The sequence below is a fragment of the Peromyscus maniculatus genome, chromosome 3 (genome assembly GCF_049852395.1).
Source record: "Peromyscus maniculatus bairdii isolate BWxNUB_F1_BW_parent chromosome 3, HU_Pman_BW_mat_3.1, whole genome shotgun sequence".
NCBI lineage: Eukaryota > Metazoa > Chordata > Mammalia > Rodentia > Cricetidae > Peromyscus > Peromyscus maniculatus.
The window spans coordinates 1066090-1091568 of NC_134854.1; the positions used below are offsets into that span (position 1 = coordinate 1066090).

The window sequence follows — 25479 nt, forward strand, 5'->3', positions numbered from 1 at the left end:
GAGATTCTGCCTGCCAAGTGATTGGATTACGGGTGTTTGCTACCACTGCCTGACTTTTGTGTTTACTTAAGATGGCTTGCTCTTTCCTCTGATCTCTAGGCAAACTTTATTTATTAACATACAAATAAAGTGTCACCACATTTCAGCACAAATAAAACATCACCACAGTATGGCTTGCATACCTGCCTGCTTCCTTAAACTCTCCAGCAAGGTGGCTGGGCCACCCTTCCCTCAGAGGCTCTTTCCTGTATAATCCAGACATTTTGGTACCCTCCTTTTTTTGTGCCTTTAGCCTCCTGGCTACAGCACCTGGTTCTCCTCTCTATCTCTCTCCGTTCTCCCTACATGGCCACTCTGGACTCTCCCAGATAGATATCCCTACCTCTGACTACAATAAACTTTCTCAGCCATCATATCTAGGAGCACGCATGTCCTTTCCTTTCCTTCCATTTCCTTTCTACTTCTTTGTTTTAATTCACTTATAATTTGGCAATAAAGTATCCACCCAGTCTAGCTTAGTTACAACTCTCTAAGCCATAAAAACTGAGCATCCCTGTGAAGGCCTGTGAGGTATGCAGGGATTTGTCTCAGGAGCTGCAGGCAAAGAGTTTGAAGGCTTAGTCTACGCATTGGAATGAGCTCTGCAATCACCATCCAAAGGGTGCTCTAAGTTTGTTTGCATTAATAATTGTGCCAACAGTGTGTGGGAGTTTGGGAAGCAATTTAAAGGTGACAGAGAAAATATATTTTCATATTAAAATATTAAAATCTAAATATTTGCATAAAGCAAACAGCAGGAATTATTGAACAGAATGAGGAATTTTAAAAATATGTAATAAAGTGCACTGAAAGAGCTTTGAATAAATGAAGACACATTCATCCCATGATTTAATTTTATAAATATGTCAAGTTTTACAAAATTAATTTGAAATATTTCAGTTACACTATTGAAATTTGATAATTTGAAACATAAATGGATGAATAAATAGGTGGAAATAGCAAAACAAAAGTTGTAGTATTTATAAGATATTGATGGAAAACCAATTCAATAAACATTCCGGCTTTTTATATACCATTATAGCAGAATTAGACTTTAGATTGAATAGACATGGAGATAAAATGGAGGCAGACTATGAAATTGTGAAATAAAAAGATTTTCTTCTGTTTATCTTCCTCATCTCTAGCAAGTGATTTTGGACTATCTAAAAAGACAATGTATACAGTAGTCAACACATATGTATGTATAAATATTATGTGTCATTCAAAAAGTACAAAATGCTAATTATCCAATTGTATGTCAGTTCTGCCTGAATTGCTAAAGAGTTGGATAGGAATGTTAAGGTGACCCTAAAACCTCAGGTAGTGTAATATTTGTAAGTGCATACATATTCATCTAGTGTTACTGTTTTAAGAATTACTGTTTTATTTAACTATTGCATATGCTTTATATTATGCAAATAAATTGCTTATTTAAAATGAAGTAAAATAACCTATGTATCTCATGTAAGCTTGGGTATAAAATTAAATGACTTAGAGAAAAGTGCTCCGAGTCAGTACGTAGGTGATTCTGTCTTTACTCTGAGAGAGGCACCCCCTCTCTAGTTGTTTCCTGTATTACAAAGCTCTACCAACTCTCTAAGAGTCACTGCTGTTTGCAGTCAGAAACCATAGACAGAATGAAAGAAAATTTTTCCTCCCTGGAATAGATCTGTGACTGTAGCCTCATTAGTTGAGTAGAGTGTACTGAAATAGCAAGTTGTTGCCCAAACAGTTCAGAATTATATTAAAACTACAAACATGCTAATTTTTCATCAGAAATAAAAAGCTTCCTAAGTTTTCATTTACACCTAGGGATGTGTTTATTGCCTATTCTTTACATCCAACAAGGCTGTGACACCTGCTCTCAAGCTACCTTCAACGTCTTCTTGACTCCCTGGGAAATTTTCTCTGATTATGTTCATGTTTCTTCATTGCAGACAGAGCTCAGGCTACTGGCTGCTGAAAGTCAGACTCCAAAAGGTTGTTGTCACTGTGCAGCCTATAGAGATGCTGAATGAAGAATCTCAGGTCAATGATGATCCAACCAATGCCAATACTGAAGCTGCAGCCCAGGGATAATAGCTACTAATTTATAGTTTTCAAGAGCTTGTAGCTTGGGACACCCAGTTTGCAGCCCCCAAAAAGCTCAGTGCTGTGGGATGATTTTTCTGTACAATGTGAATATGTACTACTCTCATTGGTTAATAATAAAGCTGTTTGGCCTATAGGGATAAATGCATGATGAATTTAGGCAGGAAAATCCAACTGAGGACTTGGATGAAGAAGGGCAGAGTCAGGAGAGATGTGAGTGAGCTGCCCAAGAAGCAAGAGAGGAATGCCGTACTGAGAAAAGGTACCAAGTCATATGGCTAAACATAATAAGAATTATGGGTTAATTTAAGGGTAAGAGCTAGTTAGTAATAAGCTTGAGCCATTGGCTGATCACTTACAATTTATATTACACATCCGAGTCAATTATTTGGGAAGCAGCTGTCGGGTATTTGGGAACAGGTGGGCAGGAGAGAACTGTCCAACTACAGAACTGTTTAGAGTTTTGTATTTTGACCTTATGTTTTAGTTCTGACTATAGGAAAGAACTAGAGTGAGAGGAGCTAACAAATGGTTGGTTAAGAAATTTCTTTGCACTGTGTCACTCATCTCAACCTACATATGTTTCATGTTCTATAACCCAAATTAAAGAGTTGAGCTAGTGGGCTTGAAGTTACCTCTGCACCCCAAGATATGTGATTTCAAATTCAAAAGAAAAATTTCACTAACATCTTTATATGAAAAGTTTTGATTCAAGATCTCTGTCAAAGTTTAGACTTGCTAGAAAAATAAACGAAAAAGAAACACCATGACCTACAGCCATGGTTGCTAAGGAGACCAGCCACATAGTGCTTTGGGTTATTAATCAGCAATATCTTCCCAAGGAGTCTGCCATGATGGCAGAAATAGCACTATTGGACCAAAATTTAATTTAATTAAATTCTATCTATAATGACATCTGATTAAAATTTACATCTCTATAGGGTTATAAGTCTTTTGTTAGCTTTTAACAATTTATTGCATAGATTTTCAAGGATTGGGACAAGCCAGAGGCCTGTTGAAGTAGAGGGAATGAAGAAAAGAAAACCTAGAATATGATGAGCTGTCTTCCTGGAGGAGAAGTTTGGTGCAGGTTGTCAGGATGGAGAGTGGATGAAAGGACAGTTCAAGAAAGACATGTGTGCATCCAGGGAAAGGGTCACCATGAGGGCAAGGACAGAGACATGGCAAAGACGGGGGTGGGAAGGTCCTCAGAGCAGCTTACCTAAGAGTGATGCCCCTGTTTCATAAGTGAGGTGAGCAGGTGAACAGAATAAAAAAGTTCAGTGTCTAAAAGCATTGTAAATCTTTCCATCTAATTGGAGGTTCTACAAAGCCTATTCAAGATTGACTCTGAACCTTAAGTTATTAAGGCAAAAATCAACAGTTCTTAGTATGAGAGTGGGTTTACATAATTATGGTTATTTCATAAGAAATCATCATATGCTAGCATTATCATGCCTAAAAGATATTTATTTTTAATTTTGAAACAGAAAAATGAAACACAAATGAGCTTTAGCTAGTCCTGCCAATCAAACATCAAGGTGTGGTTTATTTTATTATGTTTTGACTTTACAAGTTCTTATGAAATATATTATAAAAATTCAGGTAATTCAGACACAATTTCATATCTCTTGAAACTAATATAGCATATACAGCTGAAAGTTTTTTTGTTGAGAAATATTTGAACAAGTCCATTGCCTTACTGGAAGTTCTTGAATTTTCTTTTTGTGAGTAAAGAAAACAAGAGTCTTAAAATGAAATAATCTATCTATGAATAAAATGATCCACACATATTAATTCTTACATTATACCTGAGCCACCCCAGAGAATTCCAGAGTGCTGTACAACCTAATATTTTATAATATATAAATATATGTGAGCTGAGAGACAATCCACTTTCCCCTTTACTGCTTTATAAACTAGGAAAACTTAAAATTGATAGTTTTCTCATGAGAAAAATAGCACAATATCTAAAATTGTAAACAAGAAAAGAAAAAGATAGGAGATTTGGGAAGAAATTTGTAAAATCTGGTATGGAAAATAATACAGCACATCCTCAAAAAAAATAAACTAGAATTACTATATTATCTAGCAGTCATATTTTGAGTATTTTTCCAACAGAAATGAAATCAGCATCTCAGAATCATATTAAAACTCTATGCTCATTTTAGCATGATTCATAAGAGCCAGAACTTCATACTAAATTAAATACTCATTGATGAGAAAATGTTTTATATTCATAGAGTGAACTGTAAATTCCTCTTTTTAAAGGAAGGAAATTCTACAACTAGTGGCAACATGGACAAATATTGATGGGTAAGTAAAATAGACCAGAGCCTTTCAAAAAGGCCAGTGCTGCAGAATTCCACGAATATGAGGCACCTAGAATAGGCAGATTCAGAAGTAGAATTAAGAAAGTTAGGGGAATAATGGAGTCCAATAGAAATAAAATTTAGTTGTACAAGATGATTATGTTGTAGAGAGCTCATGAGTTTCTGTTTGCACCACCTGAGTGTACACTTACAAATTAGTCAAAATTCGCTATTGATGTTCTTACCATAATCAGAATTAATGCAAAAAAGGAAGAAAGGAAAGAAAAGAAAAAAATGAAAGAAATGAAGGAAGAAAAGGAATCCTATAGACTTCTAGAGTTTTCTTCATGACTTAGCTGGTTAAAAAACTGAAAAGAAATGCTTGTTAGAGCTTTGAGTAGAAACAGAACCTAAGGAAAGAAGGCAGATGTGTGTGGTTTCACAGTACAAGGCTGATCATGAGGAGCTGACAGTTTCTTTCTGAACAAGGCTCACACTCCTCTTTAGGAAGGATACTTCAAGAACTGTGTTTAGCAGGCATAGGCTCAAAGCAGAACACAGAGAACAGAGCAGGTCAGCACCTGGTGTGCTTGAGACCACACCATTGAAGAGAGAGGCCTTAATAGTTGTATTAAGAGCTACACACGAGGAGCAGAGGACAATTCTGGAAAACAAAAAAGATATTTAATACACAGCTTTTTATCAACAATATGCTACTTGTAGAATTTCTACATTGATAATATATATCAACCATTAATTCTCAGTATCCTGGAATGTAGGCAAAGTTTTCCCTTACTGGGAGCCTCTTCTAAATTGCCACACAGAAGCTTATAGTAATTGTAAATGCTCAGCCAGTAGCTCAGACTTATTACTTACTAGCTCTTATATTTTAAGTTAACCCATATTCCTTATTTATGCTATGCCATGTGGCAGTACCTTTATTAACACGGCATATTCATCTACTGCTCCCTTTGCATCTGGCTAGACTTCTGACTCCACCCTTCCTTATTCCATCATTCTCAGTTTGGCTTTCCTGCCTAACTTTATCCTGTTAAGCTATTGACCAGTCAGCTTGTTTATTAAACCAATCACGGTGACATATACTGTGAATATTCCACAACACTTTATGATTCAGTAAACTCTTTCTTTTTTAAAAGTGAGACAAGAATTAAACCTTTATTGTTGCTGACAGGCTTCATACTCTCCAGACAGTATCACCATCACAAAAAGCTCATTTAGTAAAGTATTAGGTAGCCAGTAACTTTACCAGTTAGTTCTACTGGTCCTGACCCACTTTCCCAGGATAGTTAAGAGCCTGGTTTAATCTGAATATGACCAGCATCTCGGATTAAATTTACAGTCAGTCCCAATATTTTTGCATGGGTCAGTAATTCAATGAGGCTGTCTTCATCTGGGGCTTTGACCACCACTTTGGGCTGGCCACAGTCCTCCCACTCTTTGAGCACTCGAGAGTTTCTCCTTTGAGTCTGCTTGTAGGCAGAAACAGCAGCATGAGAACCCTGGGCAACAAGCTTTCCTTTTCCCATCTTTAGATCAGTTCAGTTCAAACAACAAGAATCATTCTGTACTCCCCACTCTCTCCCAAGATGTGTGGTGATATATTGTGCACTCCAATAAAACTTATCTGGGGATCATAGGACAGAGCCAGCCACTAGATTAGACATAGAGGCCAGACAGTGATGGCACACACCCTTCATCCTATCACTCAGAAGACAGAGATCCAAGTGGATCTCTGTAAGTTTAAGGCCATACTGGGAACAGAGCCAGGTGTGGTGGCATACACCTTTAATCCCAACACTTGAAATCTCATCCTTTGGAAGCCCACACACCTTTAATCCAAGGAAGTAAGATGGCAGGGCAGAAAATGTTATATAAGGCATGAGGAAACACAAACTCACTCTCTTGAGACAAGATTTCATAGAGTTGGGAACTTGTGGCTGGCTTACTCTGTTTCTCTGTTCTTTCAGCTTTCACTCCAGTATTTGGCTCTGGGTTTTTTATTAATAAGACAGTTTAGCAATTCGTGTTACAAAGATGCTTGCTTCAGTTCCCATCTCTGTGTCTGTATGTGTCTCACTTGTTGAGGTCTAGGGGCAACATTCCAAGGTGGCCCTGGAGACCACAGAACAGGCACATGACACAAGCACCTCAGCCAAGTTGAGTGTACCAAAATGAGACCAATACCCCATAACTAAGGATTTGGAGGGCATTTGAAGCACTTCTCCTTATGCATGCCTTGCGGTTCTCCACTCCCAAGCGAGGAACATGCTTTATGCACTGATTGTGTAAAGTCTTGTTTCCTTGTACAGAACTATGTCTTTGGCCAGAAGCGATTTGGACAGTGTCTTTTGTTTCTTCACAATCACAGAATTGCAGACTGCATTTACTTGGAACGTTTCTCCTTTTTTTGGTAGAATTTTCTCAGTAGAATTGGTTGTCTCTCAAATGGGTAAGCTAGACATGAACCTCAAGAGAAGTAAGAGAGACAAATTATACAGTGACATCAGTAAATTATCTGACAAAACATGGTACTTTGTGGGATACAGATTTAAAAATATACGCCATGCTTTATTTTATTTAGAATTTAACTTGTCAGATCACTTTGTTATTGGCTATCATAAAGAAATAGTGCTGTTTCTATACTCTCTGAAGGATAATGCATACCGTGCAAGTGAAGCAATTACAGTCAGCGAGTAGTTTGGAAAAAAGACCACTGGTCTTCACACACTAATTGGCAGCTTGTATTGAAACCACTAATGGTTTTTCTAATTTTGTTCGTTATTTATGTAAATGATAGAAGAAACATGTCAGTTACACATTTTCCTTCTTTTCCTTTGACTGATTTTCCCTGGATCCAGGTGATCCCTGGATAAGCTGAAACAGAATGATAAATATCCTTTACACCCTGTTCCACAAATAGAAAATGAAATTTAGCAATTATCTATTTAGATATTTCAAATTGGCTCCATGACTGAAAATATTTCATTAATACTAGATTTTAAATTTACATTTGGAATAAATTTTGTTTTTCGTGAAGCCTCAACCACATTGTGAAATAATTTTTCAGAATCCACTAGAATTTATTCTATTTTCAGAAGAGTCCAGAATGATATGCTATTGTGAACTTACAAATGATCATGCAGATAGCTTTATTTTTTGCTTTCTTTCTGCATGCATAAATGCACACCTTGAGTATGTGTCCATTCAATCACAAAAGCCTTTACTATTTCACCCTTTGCTCATTCAACTGAGCTACCAAAGGTGTTCATTTCTTTTAGATGAATGGGGAGAAACACAAGAACCATATGTCAATTTTAAAGATCCATTCTACTGTGTGGGTGGCAGGCCTAGGTGAGCCTGGGATTTTCAGGAAGGTGAGAGTGAGTAACCCAGCTTAATATCATGCTTCTTGAAGCTGCAGAGGGTTCACAGACTTCATGAAACATTTTCAACCAGGGAATTGGTCATGGAGCTTTATGTATATAGTTTTCTCCCCAGCAGCTCAGAATGCATGAGAGTCCAGAAACCCCTAGTTTTGCCTTCCCCCTCTCCTGAAGAGACACAGGGCTGAATTTTAGTTCCTCACCCTACTTTGTCTCTTTCATCTTTCTTGTTGTGGGGAAAGGACAAGGTGAAAAGGGAACCAAATGATGATGAAAATCCCATGATACTTCTGCCTTAGGTAGTTACTATATCTTTATTGACTTGGGATTGCTAGCAGGTTTAGCAGGTAAAAGTATTCAATGCTAAGATTGATGACCTGAGTTTACTCCCCAGGACCCACATGGTGGTGGCAGAGAACTGATTCCTAAAAGTTGTTGACCACATGTGTGCTGTGGTAAACACAGAGAGAGAGAGAGAGAGAGAGAGAGAGAGAGAGAGAGAGAGAGAGAGAGAGAGAGAGAGAGAGAGAGAGGCTGGGGGCAGGAAGAGGGGGATCTTTGATTGGTATGTAAAATGAATAAATTTTTTTCTTAATAAAAAAATAAAGAAAGAAAAACATTTAATTGAAAAAAAAGAAAAAGAAAAATCTAAATGTATAATTTTGAAACTCATAGTCAAGAAACCTGGTACTTAAAAATCCCCCTATTCGTGGTAATTTCTGTCCTGTCAAAAGCTAGGCTGAAAAGCATTAGAATGTGAGGTAGTGAAAAGGAAGGCACTTTGCTGCATGAAAAACCTGGGGTAGATTTCTCATTGATCTTCCTATTCTCTGTGGTTCTTCCTGGGCCTTTATAGTTACCAGTTTTTAAATCAGAATTAAAGAGTTAATGAATCCTGAATATAGAAGAGGGGGAGTAGAGCCTAATAACATTGGCTTTTCAATAACTATTTGTTCCTTCCCATTAAACAGGCATGAGCATGATCTTTAATCCTCACATTCTTTCAACTGAGAATTGAATGATAATATTTATTGAACATTTACTATGTTCCAGGCATTGGGCTAAGTGTTTTCATACATTAACTCATTTAATTCTTACAACAACTTTATAAATTAGGAACTATTATGATCTCCATTTTAAAGTCAAGGAAAATGAACCATGTAGAGTTGTAGTCATTTGCCAAAGGATCTAGAGTCAAGGCTTTCTTTTCTCTTAGTTTTGCTATAGTCCACTAGGCTATGAGTCTTTTCACTTAACACAATGAACCTAGAGATCTCTTTCAAGTCAATATTGCATTAAAACTTAAGGACATAGTTCTACTAGAACTAATAAATATTCAAGTAAGTTATTATCATCCTGTTCATTTCTGATGGGATATACAAGAAAGGTAATTTGAGAAAGTAATGGAAAATGCCTACATTAGATGATATGGCTGAGTGGTTTGATGGTTATTATACCAAATGACAGCTTACACTCTTCAGCTCCCTGAGAAGTAGCCAATAACTGATTTCTCTGTCATCAGGCATATTTGATCAGTGAAGTTACTCTCAATATTCCAATATTATTTTGACATGAATAAATACATTTTATTTATAAATGTGCTGTAAAATTATCTTTCTCATTTAGACTAAAAGTTATGCATAAGGTTTCTAAGAAAAATAGTTTACTTTTGAGTTTTCTACCCTAACGCAGCCCAGTCACTTTATATTTCCTGTTCTTATCATCAGTTTGCTCTTATGTAAAGAGAAATAGATACCTTAAATAAAAATAAGAACTTCGGTTTTAGTAATAAGAATTTTAAAATATTAGAGAAAATAACTAAATGAAGGTAAAAATACCAATGTATCAAGACTTTTTTAGTAGAGGACAGGCAATTATTCACTTTGTTAGTTTAATCATCTACTTTTTTGTGGTTGGTGTGTGTGTGTGTGTGTGTGTGTGTGTGTGTGTGTGTGTGTGTGTGTGTATGTTTGTGTGTGTGTGTGTGTGTATGTGTGTATATGTGTTTGTGTGTGTGTATGTGTGTGTGTGTTTGTGTCTGTGTGTATTGGAGCAGTTGTGGAGCTCTTTACCTTCAGATTGGTCTTGAAATTCTCTCAAGCTTCTTTAAATAGCATCTAAGGGAATTTCTCTCTGACCCCAGGCCAATGAATCTGATGACTGATTTCATTTCTGTCCAGTTAACTGCTAGACATGAGAGCTATGAGTGTCCCTAAGCCCCTTATCATCTTACCCTGTGTAGCTCTCCTTTTTTTCTGTCCCCATCATTGTACTTTGGCCCTTCAATCATCAGCTCTACTCTCACACTCAAAGCTCCTACCGAACGGTTCCAAAATGTCACACAGACAAGATACATGGATGTATGGAGGAAATTGAGAATCCTCAGTTCTATTTGTATTCCCTCTCATCCTGCCAGTAAGAAGACATTGATCCATATTGCTTTCTGACTGGCTAACTACAGGGAAAAGGGCAGTTTACCACGGGATCTTTTTCTTCAGAAAGTAACTGTTGTAAAGCTCTTGGGAAACTTTCTCCTTCCTCCCTCTCTCCTTCACTCCCCCTCCCTCCCTGCTCCCCAATCTGTGTTTGTGTGTGCATGCATGCATACACACACATGCATGTTGACTGATTTACCAAATGGATCTCCATATAATCTAATTACAAAATAATTATCTGGTGTTTTTATTCACTCTTTGGTAATTTCAGAGATGTTTATAGTATATTCTGGTCATATTAATCTTTTATTTCCCCTCTAACTTCTCCCAAACATCTCTGATACATTCACTTCCTAAGTTCATGTCCTCTTTTCATAGCCCACTGAGACAAATCAGTGCTGTTCTTATAAAAAAATGTATATGGTAGTGACATCTACTAAAGTCATGGACATCCTAAAAGGGCCAGTTCCTTGAAGAAAATTGTTTCTCACTATGTAGTGTCTTTCAACTTCCAAATCTCCTTAGCTAGGAGTGGGGCTTCATAATGTCTTCCCCAGTCTATGGTGGAAATTTTACTGGCTTGATCTTGGATAGATCTTCTGTAGGCAATCACAACCACTATGAGTCTGTGAGTTCAATGATATTGAAGTGTTCAGAAGACACTGTTTCATATCAGTCTACCCTAATCTCTGGTTCTAATAATCTTTCCTTAGTTTCTTCCAGGATTTTCCCTGAGCCATAGGGTAGGACTTTTTGCTTTGTTTTCACTATAGCATAGGTATCTCAATAAAATTTTTATTTTCTAAGTTTCATCAAGTAACAACTGTGTTGTATATAAGATGGTTAGCGCTAAACCACTTTCAATGTATATTATAAGATCCATATACCTTCACACACTTAAGCAACTGAAATTAGAAAAAAATCAGTGGCTTATATGGGCTTCCTACTGCCCTTCACAGCAGTGAAAATATATCTTCCTTGCCTGGTGTAATCCTTACATTCTTTAAGTGTCTATGAAGCATCCTTATCCTATGTTTTCAATGTCTTCATTTGAGACTGATATTTCAATTTTTTATGTATAAGACTTTAGATAGCTGTAAGATTAGTAAGATTTGCCAAATGTTAAGATTTCATAACATTGATATTGCATGAAATGTTAGTATTTCATAGTATCTTTATGTCACCATGCTCCTTTTTCTCTATTACATATCTTTAAAGGTATCTTTTTTGAACATTTGAGAGTAGGTTGCAGACACAGTGCTCCTAAATAATTCAATGTTTTCCTATAAACAAGTACATCTCTTCAGTTAAACTATAGTCAAGTGTAACTATCAATGTTAAGAAACATTATTGATGAGTCGGGGGAGACATTTCAATGAATTAATGTGCTTGGTGGCCAATCTTGTTGACCTGAGTTCAAATTCCAGAATCCAGGTTAAAAGTCAACATGGTAGTGAACATTTGTAATTCCATTGCTCCTATGGGGGAATAGGAGGTAGAAAGGTGAGAATCAAAATGGCAGAATCTTACAAAGAGACTCTGCATCAAAACAAGATGGAAGATGAGAACCAACTCTTAAAAGTTGTCTTCAGAGCCGGGCGTGGTGGCGCACGCCTTTAATCCCAGCACTCGGGAGGCAGAGGCAGGCGGATCTCTGTGAGTTCGAGGCCAGCCTGGGCTACCAAGTGAGCTCCAGGAAAGGCGCAAAGCTACACAGAGAAACCCTGTCTCGAAAAAACCAAAAAAAAAAAAAAAAGAAAAAGAAAAAAAAAAAGAAAAGTTGTCTTCAAATATCTACAAATAGCTCATGTCATATCCTTGAAGACACACACATAGGCATGCATGCAAACACACACATACACACAGACACAGACACACACACACACACACACACACACACACACACACACACACACACATTTTTTAGAAATCATTAATAAGCCCATAACACATATAAGTAGTGCTGAGCACTGTTCATCACAGAGGGGAGAGGTGCTCCCCTGTGCTCCCTCTGTGGCTCCCTGTGCTTTGTGATGGGGGTGACATGATGGAAGCACATTCAAGTAACTTGGAGAAATTTCTGGAATTAACAATATATTGGAATAAATTATATCAGAAATGCTATTGCAGTTTCACATGGATTTGTAAGAGGCACAGAAAATATTTAAAACTAAATAATAACACTTCTATTGATGTTAAAATATTTAAGAAAATAATAATTTGTGATTATGTGAATAAGAATACAAAATGTCAAGGAAATATTGAGCTGACCTCAGTAGCTTTACTTATAACAATGGAGATCTACAACATAATTGATGACTTTTTATGTTTGTTTTTGTTAGTTTCTTTATATCAACTGAAATTTTATTGTTACTTTTGTCACAGCCTACATTGTAGCAGAAACACACATTTTTGAGTCTGTGACCTGAATACAAATGCATGCTTCTTTCAGATTTTGTGAATATTTTCCAGCTGCTTTGTGATAGGAAGCCAATTATGTACAATATATCATACAGGGGAAGCAATTACATTCATTTTCTTGGGCACTGAGAAATTTGATAAGGTTGACACTTGGCACATTGAGCTGTGATAACAGTTAATTTTTTAAAAGGCATAAAATATAGGCCAGTTGAATTGAAGTCATTTGTTTTTAAATTGTTGAAAATTGTGTTACCTTAGATGCTTTCAGATGACAAGGGGAGTGAAAAATTAATTTAGAAATCTATTCTACATGCAGAATGTGTACTAGGCTCATTCAATTAGAACAAAATACTTCATTCTGCAAGCAAAACAACTCATGGGACCTTGTGATTAGCTTCGGATGGGCTAGACTTTGGGAAAAGGTTAAGAAGGCAGATCTTATTGGACTCAATATTTTAATGAACCACTTTTTATTTTTAAAAAGTTCTTCTTTATTTTCTTTTTCTGCCTGTCATACAATGTCTACCATTCTTTTTCTTCTCTTCACTGGTATTCTGTCTGGAATACTAGACATACATATTAATCACTTGACACAGATAACTCATAGTTATAAATGAATGAGGTGTTCCTATTTATTTACTAAGCAGCTCTACTGAGGCAAATGTGTTTTTAACATGTTATGTTGCTTTTGAGCAGTTATGCATCAGGTTTTGTACTTGCACAGAAAGAGCTCCTCTTGACCTTGGGCTTTAAATGAATTTGCTTCTTGGCTATGTCTGGATGAAGGACATAATTTAATTTTAATAAGAATATATAGTAAAATGATCAGTGATATGAGGAAAGGAATAGAGAAATTCCCTTGGAGAATTATTGGAGTAATGGAGACTCCCAACGATGATGTCAATATGTCTTCATTTTTCTGGAATCAACCCAGTATTCTCTCTTCTTACAAGTTCTCACTTCTCACAAGTGTCCAGGTTTGAACAGTGTGTGACAAGATCATTTTGAACATGGAAAGAAAACATGTGTAAACTAGATAGATGCTGCTGCTAAAGTGCTAGGCAGGGACTCCATTGATATGTCAGGTGTTAAGTGTTTATGTGAAGACAAGGGAAAGGTTAAAGTTTATTTAAACAAAAAAAGCTGCACATTTCATACTAATGTGTGTGACATTAATAACACGGGAGAGGCATGTCACTTCCTGACAATATGACTCCATGCCATATTAAGGCATATGCATAATCTTTCCTGGCAAGTAGTGTAGTGCTTTTTCAATGGTTAGTTATAACTGTCTCTTTACAGAAACATTAAAAAACATTGCAATATGGCTATATGCTTTATTGTTTTAAATATTAAGGTAATGCTTAAAGTTTCCTTGCATTATCTATCAAAGAACAAAGACTTCTTACTTGTTGTTTTCAAGTATATTCTATGGTTCATATTGTATCAGGAAGTTGTTATAGACCATTAGCAGCTATTTAAAAACGCATGGTGGTTCTTATGCAATTTTCTGTAACAATAGGCAGCTATTTAAAATAAAGGGAATGATTAAAATACATTTTCAAGGTTTTCTTTCTCTAAAATGAACTTCTACAGGTAACCTGTCAAATAAGTCCACATGTCCCCTGAGACTAGGTATCTTTTGTCATTTCCTTAGAGTCTCATCCTTCCCTAGATTTCATTAAGACTTGCTATGACAAATGTCTCCTATAGAGTGGCTCCAGAGGCTTCAGTGAAAGCTGTGGAAAATGAATAGGATAAATAATAGGTATCAGAGACAATTTTATAGCAGTATTTCCAGTGGTGTTTTTCCTGCACATACTGCAGCATGGTACATAGAGACCACTGGTCCATGCTGGGAATTTGACTGCAGCAACAATACATCACATCTATGTGGACAAAACGGAAAGCCACAATTGGACAAAATGGAAAGCCACAGATGTGTTTATTGTGGCTAAACTTAAATTTATATACCATAAGCAATGACAGTAGAATTAATGTGTTCCGCATCTTTAGGTATTGTCTCAGACACAAACTTCAACTTGATTTCATAAAACAAATATGGATATGTATTTCTTCATGTAAGTCTTGCTTTCTTTTTGAAATAAAGAAGAATATTATCAGGAGAGAGCATGTGTTTGTCCCTCAATTAGAAAACTGAATAAAATATGGTAGAAGGCAAGGTAAGTGTTTAGTGTGAAGAACTGAATTTGCTCATTTGAGATTCCTTAGAAAGAAATTAAATTGTGGTATCAAATTAGTTGTTCTTCTGTCAAACTTTTTTGCTCAACAGACTTGGTTCATATTTTATTTGTTGTTGCTGGTTTAAGTCCATACTGAAAGTGATTTATGCAACATGGATACCATTGGCTATTAACTGGAAGCTAAAAACAAAGTTGAAATAAAAGAAATGTCAAGATGATGACAATAAGTGGCAGCATAATAGTCAAAACACTTCATAATTAGAATTGGCTACAATCACAAAGAAACAAAAGTTACCCATCCCACAGCAGTTACAAAGAATAAACAGAAATGTTCTTTAGTTAGGGTAACTGCATTTAAAATATAATAAGTTGTAACTATATATGTAATTATTAAGAACATTAAATAAGTTGAAAACACAATACTTAAAAATGTTTAACAAACTATCTGTTTTTAGAATGTGGAATAATTAATAAAAATATACAGAGCATCATCACTTTGATAAAAAAGAAAAGGCAAAGCCTGAAAAATAAGGAAAACTGGATAGACAAGAAGTTCTCATAATAATATAAATAATATAAGAAAATAAATTCAGGGTTATATGAGGCCAATTTTCATCAATTAATTTAGAACTGAATAAAAAAAGCATACTCATTGTTCTAAGAGTCTCAAGACTGAAGACATCTCAAATATTGTAAGATGTGAAATCATATGTTTCATATAGTGATACAAAACAGAATATCTAAACTATGTTTTGTGTAGCCCAGTAATTATATTACTAAACATCATTTCTAAAATAGTAACATCATTGAAGAAATGCTATTCTATACTGTGTTATAGCTTTTAAATTTCTGTTTAGTTCAAATACCCTATATAAATACACCGCGAATAATCTTGTCATTCTGTGAGAAACCCTGGCATTATGCTTATTATTTTTGAAAATATTTAGCCTATACAAAACAGCAAGCCATAATATAGGAAGCATCAATAAATAAAATAAGAAACACATTTTTAAAATTTATTTATTTATTTATTTGTTTATTGGTTTTTTTCGAGACATTTTTTTCTCAGTGTAGCTCTGGCTGTCCTGGAACTAACTCTGTAGCCCAGGCTGGCCTCGAACTCACAAAGATCTGCCAGCCTCTGTCTCCCGAGTGCTGGGAATAAAGGCATGCACCACCACTGCCAGGCTGAGATACATTTTTAAAAAGAATTTGAGGTTGTTTTGAGATAGACAAATGTTCAAAACCTTCTACTTGAAACTCTGTTTTTGTTTTTCTGTTTTAAATAATAAATATGTATTTTTTTCATAAAATGAAAACGAAATGGTTAGTTAAAAACAACACGGTCTTGACAATGGCAATGCAATGCACTGAAGATAAATAGCAAACATAGTTGCGGGGCTGGTAGAGACAAAGGCTAGAATTATTACTAGATTTGCCTGGAAGCCCATGAGCTTTTGGAGAGTGCATCTAAATTTAGAAGGAAGAAAAAACGTCCATGGTAACCTTATAGAAGCTCCTTAACTCTGCCCCCGCCCAAGCCCCGGTGATCCTTCTATCTGTCTTCCTAGACCATATGCTCTCAGTGTCAAAGTGAGTCAAAATTTGGCATGAGCATAAGTAAGGTAATAAGCACTTACACGCTCTGAATTATTACAGGGAACAAGACTTTCTGTTCTTCTTATTCTTTTTGTAGCTTTGAATTTCTTTAATTCTTGTTAATTATCATTCTAGGTGAGTGTGAAGATTACCAACTACTAAGAGATGCTTTGTTTAATATTCCTGTATAATTTCTATTCTGTTCACATTCAATATTTTCTTATGAATTTTGTTCAGAATGTGCAGGGTTACAGTGACTTTTTATGTCATGAAGGAAAATACTTGTTTTTTTTTTTTTGTACTGTAGAAATAACAGTCAAGATGATTATAATTATTGATGGTACAGTGTATTATTGAAAAAAGCAGGATGGATTTTGTAATATTTGCACAAAAAATGACATCTGTGAAGAAAATTTGTTATTTAACAAGAACTAACCATTTCCTGACTTGTATATGTTTTACAGTATCATTTTGTTCATGATGAGCACATACAATATTGATTATCAGTTTAAAGAAAAAGTCAAAACTCAAATTAGTAATAAAATTATTTCAGATTCTTTTAGCCTATGTGGAAATCTCTCCAGGAAAGAAAGAAAAAGAAACATGAGTCATTTGTTTAAGGGAGATCAGAAGTGACAAATCCATTATTGTAAAGAACAAAAGACAGTGCTTGGTAAATGGACACCATTCCAAACAACTGTAACTGAACAGAGCTATTCCTTGAAGAACACCCTGTTGTGATCTGTGTGTTATACTACTGAAACATTGTAGAATACTATCCAATATCAATAAACCTCCCTTATCCTAATTCTAAAGCCAATTGTGATTCAACCTAATTTGGGATTTTGTATATAACGGTTGCTGTGAGTTGAATATAACTTATCAAATAATGCAATTAGCAACTGTTTCTCAGGAGTCTTCTATAATAAGTTAACTTCCTGTGTTGTCTTCAAATATGTACGCACTGCTACAGTCAAGTACTATGCAGTGGCTGTGAGGAAAAGCCGGGAGAGCAGTTCTATGTGCCAATAATAGTTTACTTGCTAGCTTTGTGACATTGAAAAAAAAAGTAATACTGAAGGATTTCTGGAACAGAGTAGTAATAATATGCTTCAACCAAGTGTTGTAAAAACAAAATAAAAAATAGTAGTACATATAAAATTCATGGAAAAGAGATACAGTATAGTAGTCCATAAATATCAAGTATCCCTGCTTTTATTAATATTGTTATCAATATCAGGTTATTGTTTGCTCACCCTTATCATGATGGCTAATCCTGGCTGTCAACATACCTGGGAAGATTAACCTCAGTTGAGGAAACGCCTTCATCAGATGGGCTTGCGATTTCATCTGCAGCATGTTCTTGATTAGTAATTGTTGTAGCAATTAAGAAGAGCCCTCTGTGGGCAGTGCCATCGCAGGTCTAACGGGCCTGGTCTGTATAAGAAAGGCAGTTGAGTGGGTCACCGGATGTAGGTCAGTATGCAGTGTGCCTCCATGATCTCTGCTTTGTTCCTGCTTTGAATTTCTGCCTTGGTTTCCCTTAATAATGAACTGTAACCTTGAAAAACAAGTACATCTTCTCCTTCACCATATTGCCTATGCCAGTGTTTCATCACAGCAACTGAAAACAACCTAAGACTCCTCTCTAATAATGATTATGATGATGTTTATCTTAAATGGACTGCTAGTGTTACCAAAATATAAATGTGACATTTCTGATAGGATAAGAGTTATAATTTGATTTAAAAAATATTTGTAAAATATGATATTTTGCTGCTTAGACAGTAAAGTCATTGGTTGAGCTCAGATTTAAATAATTTTTACATAGGATCACATCCATATCTTTTTCTAGCATTTAATTATTTGCTCATAAATGCTATGGATCCCATACTTTAAGCTCTTTTTGGTGCCCTCCATATACACTATTTTTCCTACTATATAAATATGAATAAAAGAAAGAAGAATAAACTCATTGTTAACCTGAAGTTATTTCTAAGAGATTAGCATTGCTTTTTATTTTACCTCAACTAAAAGTCCTAAAACGTAATTTAATTATTAAAAATTTAAGAGACAGTTCTGTATTTCAAGCTTTAACTAAAGGTTTTATATCAATAAATACCAAAAATGTACCCTAGCAGTTTGCAAAATTAATTGAGTTATTCCCCTGTGGTGGAGATTTAAAGAAAAAGAAAAAGAAAAGAAAACAAAAAAGAGAAAACCAGTTTCTATTTCAGTTTTGGGGACTCTAACATGTCACCTATTTCTTTTCTTGAAACATGTCAATAGAAGCATGATGAAGTTCTTTACAATTTTGTCAACGTAGTCCTGAACCCAAGGGTCCCCTTTTGTTCCACACAGCTGCTAAATCATTTCCTACCTTCCCCCCTCACACTTTCTGATAGTTGCATTGAAATATCACCCAGTTGTTGTGTAAAGTTGGGAAGAAATAAGGTAACTGCACTGTGATAAAATGGACTGGAATTGGAGTGTGCATTATTAACCTTAGAAGGAGAGTTCCAGTTTGTTTCTTGTATGATGGAATAGTAAGTACACAGACCCTAAGAGGTAGATAGATACTTTTAAAAACTTAAGGAACTGAATATATTTTTATACATTGAGTTTACCTCTTCAAGTAACATTCATTCATCATTTGGTAAAATTTTGCTATAACTCCAGGCAGGGAGATCATCAATATCAAAGATTAATAGTGAATGTCAGAAATTAAACCAAACTAAAATAGTAAGAGGCGCTGGCCTATGAGGGCCTTTTGGGTCAGGTTTATAACACAGGGGACTAACTTGACTGGGAAAGCTGTAATTGAAAACAACAAAACCATTTACTAATTATTTTAGGGTAAATTTTATTCATTAGATATCCAAAATTTGGCTAGAAGTCAGCTTCTTTCACAAAAGGGTCAATGGCACAATTTATTTTAGGAATTAATATTTTGAGTATATTCACAAGGGCCAACATCATTCCTTTCTTCAGTTTTTATTATTAAGATTGTTCAATTTCTTGTTAGGTACTTGGAACAATCTTATGTACTAAGATCAAGAACAGAAATATGCCCGGCCATCTGCATTGTCTTGGACCTCCACACCCAAGGTGGTGGGAGCTCAAAGTGGAGAGCTTTGTGCCTGTAGCGTTGCACTTTCTGATTTTCATTTTTTGTGATTATTGTCCCACTTTCCCTCACAGCATGGGATTTCATTCCATAGTTTAAACCCATAGGATACTCTAAGTGCATGTCTTCTTTCCAGATGGCAAATTATTTCTTCGCCTTATAGTCATTCTTAAGTAATTTTAAATTTCTTAATAGTAAAATTTGCTGTCAGTTTTTTAAAATAGTCATTCTTTCCTTACTGGAGTCTATGTTACTTCTTAGAGACAAAGTGACTAATATACTGGCTTTGTTCTAGTGCAGTTTGTTTACTAATACAAGTACAAATATCTGAAATGACAAGTACGCATAACTATAGAAATTCATCCACTAAGAAGGAGGCAAATTTCACTTACTTTTCCTAACTTTACTTTGACTCACAGGTGATAATATTTAACAATTGATCATCTAGTGGGCTGGACTCTGCATTCAAGATGAATGAGGATTAGTAAATCCCTCTGATCATTATTTAATAATAATTTGTGTCTTATTAGTATACTGCATAAAATCCTAAACCCAGTTGTGCCTGAAAGTTTCTAAATATTTTGTGATTTTATTTCTGTTTTCTCTGGCCTATAACTGAAGGAAGAAAGTTTAATATTGTCACTGACCTTGGTGTTTCCAAATGGTTATATTCATTTCCTTTTGTCTACGATTACGGTATTGATTTCTTGTTTCCAAACATGATGAACATATAATACCATTTTTACAGTTTCTGCTTTGATGACTCACCTTATGGTCAGCTTATAACTTTATATGAGTTTGGTTTTCAGGAACTGACTTAGGACATTGAGCATTAGTGTTCTAAATTTATTATGGATTACACTTTTACTGTTAAAAGCTTTGTTGACTGTATCTGATGTATTTTGCCTAGAGCTTAAAACTTGGCATTATAGTGTGGTCTGTATGTTTGATATTGTACTCAGTATCATCCTAATAAGGATAGTCTTTAATTTTAAATATTTAATTTTAACTTTGTTTTAGCTATATTTAAGGGGATAGGTGCTTGAGAAATCATCTCTCCTTCCATCTACAGGTTTCTATTCAGGCTCAATAGATCTGAAACAGTTTAATATGAGATGTATGTCATATATATGCATATCTCAAATATATATACATACAGTGAGTATGTAATTATTAAATACAATTATATATAATTTGCTATGGATTTAATGTCTCTTTCTTCTTCAGATAGATATAGAAGCTGTAGTCCCCAACATGACTATATTTGGAGATGAAATTTGGGGGAGAAAAATTAATTTTAGATGAATTCATAAAGTGGAGATGAATGATATAAGTAATGTCCTTATAAAATATAGGGAAATGAGACATTTCTTTGTCATGTGACTGTATGAGCAAGAAGAAGGCCTTTATCAACCACATGGACATCCATGAGAAATAAAAGCTTATTGTTTAAGCTATCTGATGTGTGGTGATTTGGTCTAGCAGCTTGAGCTACTAAAGATGTATTTCTAGTAATGGTCTATTTATCTGGCTGTTCAGGAGGCTATTGATGCTATTTATTGAATTCTGAAGATTGGTTTTGTTCTTTAGTATCCATAATTCTGTTTGATTATTTTGTATCACTTCTATTTCTTTATTATTTTGTCTGTTGTTTTCCCAGTTTTACTCAGTTGTCTTGATATCAAACATGTTTAAAGAATGATATATTAGCTTTCAATTTGTTAATCACTATTTCTTTGGGGTCAGCTACTTCTGTAGTTATTTTTTTTTTTTTGATGATGTCAGTTTTGCCAAATTCTGTGTGATTTGTGTGAACTTTGGATTTGGCATCTAGGAGCTTGAAAAATAAGATACCACTTCCAGTTTTCACTGACTGGTTTCCCATATATCCGTATTCAAATATGCCTCCAATCTGAAGATTTGCCTATGGGGTTTCAAATGAGCAAAATTGCATTTGCTTCGACTGCATATGGAACCCTGCTGTTGATGACCCTTTGATAGGTGGAAATCCTGCTTTGTCCCTTGAAAAAGGGAAACTCCTCCAGGACATGACAGGGGAAAAGGTGCTATATTATGATTTGTAGGTTTTTTTTTTTTTTTTGCAACTTCATGTATGTTTTTGCCATGTTTTCTGCTAGGAACTTAGAAAGCCTCTTTTTAAGCCAATGAATGGGTCCCTGAAAAAGCAGGCTTGTCCAACAGCATGGATAATATGGATTTTAACCAAGTCATTGGGTTATTTTTTGTCTATAAAAAGAACAAGATATGCAGGTTTGCATCAAAGGACAAGGATAACTATCCCTTCTAGCAAATCGCAACATTGTCCTGAAGGATAGCTGATGAGGCATGGGGTCTCTGACATCCTTCAGGATCTGTGGTCAGATCAAGGTCAGTGGTCTATGGGACAGTAGGTAGGTCTGTATTCCTTTCTGTCTGTCAAGCAGGATTGTTCCCAGATTGAGTCTGAATCTCTGAAGCCAGGTCATGGGTTGCTTCAGAACCCACTGCTAGAATTTGATAGACAGACATGTTACTCAAAAAGGTGGGGGTGAGGATGGCTTCTTCTAAGTATGGTAATGTATCTTACTAATAAACAAGGAAACTCTGTGGTTGGGATTTTCCCCAGTACCCGGTTTACTTTGGTTAGGTAGTCATCTGGAAGTGAAAATTCCTTTTTAAAATAGATATTCTATAACAATTTCATACATATATATTGGATTTTAAGGATTTCACCTCTATTACTCTCTTTCACCACTTTCTCTATATCCCTCTAGTGCTCAGACTCTCTGCAAAATAAGCCTAACAAGCCATTCAATCACTATATATTGTGTCTATATTGTGTCTATGTGTGACCCACTGAATTTAAATTAGGGCTGTTTACATGAGTGTGGAGAGAGCTATTTACTGGAACATGGGCAACTTGTTAATGGCTATGTCACCAAAGAAAATGACATCCCTTCTTCCCTTACTCCAGAGCAACTGTTAATTGATGCTAGGATGCCAGGAAGAAATGGCGTCTTGGGAGCCTTACCTCACCCATAATGTAATGTTGATGGGTAGGTTTCATGCAAGTAACCACAGCTGTAATGAGTTGATAAGTGTAAATAACATGTCATGACCAGAAGATATATTTTACAATATAGTTCTCCACTCTCTGACTTAGATTCTTCTCACCACCTCTTCTGCGATGTTCCCTAAGTGTGGACACCTTGGAGGGGGCACTGAAGATGTTTTCTTTAGGGCTAATCACTCAATGATTAATTGGTGTTGTCAATGTTTTCAGTTATAAGTCTCTGCCTTCACTACCACCTGCTTCAGTAACAAGCTTCTCTGAGGAAGACTTTGAGCAGCACTGGTAACTGTAAAAATATCATCATTTCAAAGGAAGTCTGAAAGCATGTCCAGTCAGCAAAATAAAAATTATAGGTTTTTCTTAGGGTCTTGTGTAAACTCTTCTTAGTCTTAGACTCCTTAGGGTTTTACACTCTCCTATCTGGAATACCATTGCCCACAAAGATAGAGTTTTCTATAGTGTATTATTATCTATATTATATAATATAGCATCTGTATTATCCTTGCTATGGCGGTACATGGACAAGATATTTGCTTTTCTGCTGTCTTGTTGAGGTCACTCCTGTGATCTCTTGTTTTGATGTTTTCCTCTTCTTTCCTTGACTATAGGATGGTGTTTCTTTTATATTTTCTTAAATGTTTTTTCAGGCAACTTAATATTGTCCTTTTGTGGTTAACTTGATTAGGGTAAGATTATAAAATACAATCATTTGTTGAGAGTATGTATTGGTCCTTCACTCTATGTGATGACTTAATTAGTATGCTTCTACTCCTTCCAGTTCCTCTCCTCACCTTCCCGAGGCTAATTGTTATACTCTCAGATGACTTTTGTAGCCCACTAGTGGTATTTTTAGAGTGAAAAATACATGCTTGTATTTTCTGACACCCAGTTTATCAATTTCAAAATTACCTTTGCTATTATCTTACTCCATCCTTCTAACCTATCCTGTACTTCAGTATTTAAGTTATTAAGTCCATATAGTTATAAATTATAAAAATTTTCAGTGGATTTGGTGCTGAGTTACTTGGCACAGGCTTTTCTTTCTTCTCTTTTTTGGGCTCATCCTCTTGAAGGCCTTTGAAAGGAGGACTTATGACCACTATATTTTATTACATCATGAATGAGTAAAAAGATTATTGCCTATTCCACTTTCTTGGTTGTCAGAACAGAAAAATCTGAGGTCTTATTTTCTTTTTTAGGGTATTTTGTAGTGATTTATCATTTTTCACAACTTCCAAAGTCTACTTAATTTATTCATTCTTTATTTCTGTATGAAAATATTTTGAAAGGACCATGTCTCTTAAAGTCCACATTGATTGGCTTTCTTCATTCTATGTTTTCTTTGGGACTTTGTATTCTTTAATTTTCTAGATATGATTTAAGAAACTTGTATCTAATTGAACTTCTGTTTTTAATTTGATTTGTTTAGTTTTTCTACTTTGGAATAGCTGTTCAAGTTTTCTGTCATGTGTTTTCCAAAATTAAAATAATTAGAGAAATTAAAATGTAATACTTTTCAAATTTACCTTCCTCATTTTATTTATTTAGTCTATTTTTCCAGAACATATTCCCCATGATCAGTTTTAGCATTGCTTGAATTTTATGCTTGTGTGTGTGTGTGTGTGTGTGTGTACACGCGCGCACATGTGCGTGTGCATGTTTATGCATATATACATGTTGTGGGATGTCTTTATGTATGCTGTGAATGTGTTGCTCTGATTGGTTGATAAATAAAGCTGTTTGACCTATGGCAAGGCAGCTTAGAGACAGGTGGGAAATCATAGAGAGAGAAAGAGGAAGAAGAAAGGCAGAGGTAGAAGCATCCCTTCAGAGAGCAGCGTGTAATGGCATACAGGTAAAGTCAGAGAACTCGTGACCACTTATAGATTAATAGAAATGAAAAAAGGTATAAGGGTTAGCTAGCAATAAGCCTGAACCAGTAGGCCTTACAGTTTGCAAATAATATAAGCCTCTATGTGTTTACTTAGGATCAAGCAGCTGCAGAACGTGGGAGGGAGAGATTCATCCTAACTGCAAGGCTCAGGCAAGTCTTGAGCTACACTATGGCAGGTTCATGTGCTGCAGCATTGCAGATTTAAACTGTGGTACACAGAGTTGTCTCTAAGCTGTGCAGTGGAGGCATGGACCCACTGTCTCCCAGAGTCAGAAGAGAGCATGGATCCCAGCACTGGAAGTAAATTGCCGCCACCATATTGAAAAGCTGAAATGGGGCCGGGCGGTGGTGGCGCACGCCTTTAATCCCAGCACTTGGGAGGCAGAGCCAGGCGGATCTCTGTGAGTTCAAGGCCAGCCTGGGCTACCAAGTGAGTTCCAGGAAAGGCGCAAAGCTACACAGAGAAACCCTGTCTCGGAAAAAAAACAAAAAAAAAGAAAAGCTGAAATGGGCAGTCAGCAGCCAAGGTTGCTGCTTCAGTCCTAAAAACACAGTTTAGCAGTTGAAAATCTCTCCCTGTCAGAGAAGGATTATAGATTCACAATAAGTCAGATTCAGATGAAATAAAACTCTAAATGGTTTACATTATATGTAAAAATGTATGTAGGCCTGGAAGAGAGAGGAAAAGGAATATTTGCAGTTATATAAAAATATAGATAGTAGTAAAAAGTAAAGTTTTTAAAGAGACATTAAAAGTAATATAAAAAAATAAGCCATGTAAAGATGGACACTACACAGAGAATCTGGATTGTGTTGTCTTTGGGATTTTTAACTGCAGAAAGACATTTGATTGTAAAGGCTGCTGAGTTAAATATATATA

General features: G+C 35.6%; 1 pseudogene; it reads right to left on the reverse strand.

Annotated features, from left to right (window-relative positions):
• Positions 1-5677: 5677 nt before the first annotated feature.
• Positions 5678-6673, reverse strand: LOC102919619 (peptidyl-tRNA hydrolase 2, mitochondrial-like; annotated as a pseudogene).
• Between the last annotated feature and the right edge of the window lie 18806 nt (positions 6674-25479).